This window comes from Notolepis coatsorum (assembly GCF_963971535.1).
Source record: "Notolepis coatsorum genome assembly, chromosome: 2".
NCBI lineage: Eukaryota > Metazoa > Chordata > Actinopteri > Aulopiformes > Paralepididae > Notolepis > Notolepis coatsorum.
Genome location: NC_140166.1, coordinates 130,694,366 through 130,700,274, shown reverse-complemented (window position 1 = coordinate 130,700,274; position 5,909 = coordinate 130,694,366).

Here is a 5,909-nt window from a genome sequence, read left to right as displayed (position 1 = left end):
TTATACAATGCGTAAATATGTTACTTATGGGTATAACATAACGTACATTAGGTACCTTTTTCCTGTGGTTGATACATACAATAATGCGCACTCGCCCTCCACCACAATCATTGTTAGTTTGACTTTCAATAGCGCTGTTTTTTTTTTTTTTGCCTATACGAAGTTAACACATCCCACGTGTTTCAAGTTCATGCGAATTCTGCCAATCCACGGCGTACGACGTTATTGAGATCATATTTCATTTTTTCACCATGTTATTCATAATTCCCTCACGGAGCCTGGTATGATGCAGTGGGAGCATGCACAACTCTGCAACGCTTCAATACTGCCACCTGGTGGATGATCGGCGAGTTGCCAAACCGGACGTGGATCTCTTGTGATCCCGGTGCATCTGACAAATGCGTCCGGCACTCGCATATTGTTGCGGGACTGTATACACACGTCCGTGTGTAGCGATCGCTGCCATAACGCAATAATCGATACGATTTGGCCGTGTATTATGATTATACAAACTGGAAATGGATTTAGGAGATCGCCGTCAAATAAGTGGGATCTTTTTCCTCCAGTCTCATCGTCGAACGGTAAGAGGACACTGACGTCATTTTCAGCGCGTTTGTTTATTATTATCCATGCAAACTGCTCTCATCAATATATCACCCATACTACATAAAGCATTTACCGACGATCACGGAATTATAAACGACCCCCCCCCCCCCCCCGTTCATCCGCGCATGATCAGTCATAATGTTTAGGATCATGTACAGTTGAAATTTTTAATATAGCGTGTATCGCCAACAAACGGCATTTGATAATCTATATATGCGTTTATGCCTATATCTCACGCTCTAGGAATTACTGCAGAAAACGATAAAAACATATTTATATTCTAGACGGTATTTTCGTATGAATCTACGAATGAAAAAGTAAAACGTTCCTACATCCTGAACGATAGATAATCGATGTTGAATGGGCCATAGTAATGTCAATTTAGCAATACAATTTAAAAGTTATAGCCCTGCAAAGAAGGTGAACATCTCCATGGGCTTACAGTGCTGGCAGAGGGTGGTATAAGATGCTCAAATTGCGTGGCAGGGAATGTGTTAATATATTACTTACCTTATTTAGTCTCACTTTCATTTAATTCACTAGAAGTCCAAAGTTATAACGACTAGAGGATGAATAAGTGATTTTAACCATATAGGTTTCACTCTCCCCACTGTCATCTCCCATGTACAGTATAGACAGTTATGCAATTCTGTACTAAATCATACTTTACAATACGTTTTTCAGATGCAGGTCCCTGGGACCAAACTTATCAAACAGGAATCTCACTATTTTTAAGGACTGTTTACACCCAGCCTTTTAGCTATAAGCTGTCTGTTCTGCTTCATGTATTATATACTTGTCATTTTATTTGGTTGTTTGTTTGATGTATGTTTTCATTATTTCCCTTACGGCTGTGATGTATCATGTATCATTGTGCGGCATGGTCATGCTGGACCTACAAAAGGCCTTCGACACTGTCAATCACTCCATTCTGATTGACAAGCTAAAAGCAATTGGTTTTGATAGTCTATCAGTGAGCTGGATGCAATCCTACCTGGAGGGGAGAGAGCAGATGGTGGAGGTAAACGGTACCCTATCCCCCCCCCCTCACAGTAAGCTGTGGTGTTCCACAAGGAAGCATACTAGGACCGCTACTGTTCCTAATTTATGCAAATTACATGTCGTCAGCGTGTGACTGCAACTTGTTCCTGTTTGCGGACGACTCAGCCCTGCTGGTCTCTGACAAGAACAAGTTACAGGTTGAAAAAACCCTCAGCTCGGAACTAGGCAGGATCTGCATATGGCTCGCTGATAACAAACTATCTTTACACATGGGCAAAACAGAGTCCATTCTCTTCGGTTCAAATAACAAACTCAGCAAGACCGACGGCTTCTCAGTTACAGTGGGTGACAATATTGTCACAAGGAAAGATGAAATTACCTACCTGGGTTCCATCCTAGAGGCTAATCTTTCCTGTGACAAAATGGCATCCAATGTAATAAAAAAAGTCAACCAACGAACTTGATTCTTGTACCGGATCTCCTCTCTGGTAAACAAGAATACCCTGAAGACTCTGGCAGGAGCACTCATCCAAGGGTACTACGACTATGCGTGCACCTCATGGTACCAAAGCACCTCAAAGGCGCTTAAAACAAAATTACAAACATCACAAAACAAACTGGTCAGACTACTGCTTGACCTTACTCCTAGAACCCACCTCACCCCTGCCCACTTTGACAACATAGGATGGCTTAGAGTAGACGACAGAGTACAGCAACTTGCAATGGGCCTGGTCTACAAGATACACTACACGACCAAGGTACCCATGTACATGTCAAAATACTTCCCAAAGGTCAGTGAATACCACAATCACAACACCAGAGGGAGCTCCACAAATCATGTTAAACCCAGATTCGGCTCAAAGGGACTAAACACGTTTCGCAATTATGCCACATCAATGTGGAACGCCCTACCCAAAGCTGTAAAGGAATGTGAATCACTACCCACTTTCAAAACCACTCTTAAAGAACACCTACGGGAGACTGGCCCCTGTAAATGTCCTAACCCAACCCCCTCCAATGTACAGTAAATTACCAAGTATGGTTTTGTCAATATTCCAATGTACAGTTTTGCTTGTACAGTTGTACAGTGTTCCCCACCCCTCCTACCCAGCGTTCGAGACAGGGGAGGGTAGAATTGGACGATACGAAATTGGGATGGGAGAAAAATAGAAAAAAAATGGGAGAAAAAGTAGATGTAAGTAAAAATTTATATACTCTCTTTTCTGAACTCTTTTTGTAGCACAAACAGTACTGTATTTGCAAATCTGGTATGTCATAAATGTATATGTAGCAGTAGCAGGCCTACTGTCTATCTGTATGTCATGTATGTCATGATATATGTCCTGATGAATTGAAAATGGGGGACCCTGATGTAAACGGGACGAAAGTCTTTCTCTGGTCTGCATCCCCTTAACAATTGTGTGTATTGAGCTGTACTGTATTGTACCCATTCTGCAATCTGTTAATAAAGTTGTCAATCAATCAATCGTCTGTCTCTTTCCTATTTTCTTTTATTTTTCTGTCCCTGTTACCCTTTGAGAGGCCCTTTTGTCCTCTCGCCAGGCCGTCCTTGTAAATAAGAATTTGTTCTTAATTGACCTGCCTTGTTAAATAATGGTTAAATGAAAAGAAAATAATAATAATCTGTCACCTGATTTGTTTTTATTGTGCCACAATTTGTGCCACAACAAGTAAACACAATATAGCAAGCTGGATCCTGCGGAAATAGTTACAGCATGATGAGACAGAACAGGACCGGAACCGTGACAATCAAAACAAACTGTATTGCACTCATGTGTCAACGTGACTGTTCTGTTCAGTAATAATATCCAGGCCAAGTGACCTGCAGCTGTCGTCGGCAACACGTAGCCTACTACTGTAACACAGGACTGCCGCTCACCATGCTTCGCGCGCCATCTACTGGACAAGAAGAGACAGGACAGTCAAAAGCACTTAATCAGGTTGCATTTTATTCATTAAATTGTGCATACACGTCAGTTGACATCGTAGTAGTCCATACTATATCTATGGGACAATACATTCACACTCATTAAAGGTGCTGTAAGTGGTATTTTTCTGGTCTACATGTTAAAGTAGCTCTACACTCTGACAGCCATCATTGATGTAGTGAGTGTTTGGTCAGTAACAGCATGGGTCTCTCAGTCCCTCCGCTCTGCAGTAAACACAAAATAAATTTTCTGGTATCCCGTTCGCGTCTATTCGAAAGGCAACCGGTTTATGCTTCCGCGTTCGCGTTTTGCGCTCTGATTGGCCACTGCTGTTTCTGGTCGCACCAATCGTGTGACGGCAAGTTCTTTCACTGGTTAAGCTTAGGCACTCTTTCGAAGTTGGTTAAGGTTAGAGTTTGTCTTAGAGCAGGGCGATAGAACGCCAGCCCTGATTCCAAACTCTAACCTTAACCAACTTCGAAAGAGTCGCCTAAGCTTAACCAGTGATAAACTAGGCGTTAGGTAGTTTGCTGCTGGTCGAGGTGGAAATGGGCGCGTCACGCGATTGGGCGCACATGTCACATGACCAGAAACGTCAGTGGCCAATCAGATTCGCAAAACGCATAAACCGGTTGCCTTTCGAATAGACGCATCCCGTTCCCACTTTATCCAATTCCACACTGCAAAAACGGTCAGATAAAAACAAGAAATAAAAACTAGTTTTAAGCAAAAATTTGTCTACCAGTGCAGTAAGCAAATTTGGCAAGAGTTCTTGAAATAAGTTAAAATATCTAGGGTTCTCTCTCCTGATTGGATAAAATGGGAACGGGATACGAGAACATGTATTTTGTGTTTTACTGCAGAGCAGGAGGGACTGGGAGACCCATGTTACTGACCAGACACTCTATATCAGTGATGGCCGTCAGAATGTAGAGCTACTTATTTTAAAAACAACCAAAAATCACCTTTAAGAGCCAGAACAAAAAATCATATTAAACCATACAGCATGTATGTACAAAATTGTGCAACAATGCATTGGAGAAAACATACTCTAGTAAAAGGTGACAGAAGAGGTTATTTTTACTACTGTTTGGACATGAAAGTGCAGGTTAACAGACGATAGAATATAGAATATACAAGTAGTATTGTACAAGCTATCCAATTCTATACATTTGTTCACACACACACACACACGCACACACAGTGTGTACACACACATACACACAGAGCTGACCGGTGCATTCCCCTTGAGATGAATACTTGCATGACAGCAGATCACGGTGCGAACCGATAGTTCAACACGCGTGTGACGGGAAAAACAATAAGCCGCGTACGAGCGTGGAGCCAGCTTTGTGCGCCGTCTTTACCCCGATTAGCATCAAACGGTATTCAGCATCGAGAGGACTGCAACTTCAGCATGGGAGGAGCGGCCATCTTGTTCACACTTATTCATTACACACACAGAGAGAGATAGAGAGAAGAGAGAGATAGAGAGAAGAGAGAGAGAGGGGGGGAGAGAGAGTGAGAGAGAGAGAGAGGGGGGGAGAGAGAGAGGGGGGAGAGAGAGGGAGAGAGGGGGGGTGGGAGAGAGGGGGAGAGAGAGAGAGAGAGAGAGAGAGGGGGGGGAGAGTGAGAGAGAGGGGGAGAGGGAGAGAGAGAGAGGAGGGAGAGAGAGAGGGGGGGAGAGAGAGTGAGAGAGAGAGAGAGAGAGAGAGAGAGGGGGGGGGGAGAGAGAGAGGGGGGAGAGAGAGGGAGAGAGGGGGGGTGGGAGAGAGGGGGAGAGAGAGAGAGAGGGGGGAGAGTGAGAGAGAGGGGGAGAGGGAGAGGGAGAGAGAGAGAGGAGGGAGAGAGAGGGAGGGGGAGAGAGAGAAGGAGGGGGAGAGAGAGAGAGAGGGGGGGGGGAGAGGGAGAGAGACGCACATACACACATACTACATACACACACCCACAGAGAGAGAGAGAGAGAGAGAGAGAGAGAGAGAGAGAGAGAGAGAGAGAGAGAGAGAGAGAGAGAGAGAGAGAGAGAGAGAGAGATGCACAAACACACACCATACACACATACAGAGAGAGAGAGAGACACGCGCACCACACATAATATCATACACACTCACACATACACACCCACCCACCAGGCCACCCATACTAAATAGAGAGAGAGAGAGAGAGAGAGAGAGACACACACACACACACATATGCACACACACAAACACAGACACACACACACCCACCAGGCCACCCACAATAACACATTCATACTGTGGGCACACACACACACTCACACATACATACACACACACACACACACACACGCACACACACGCACACACACACACTCACTCGCTCACTCGCTCA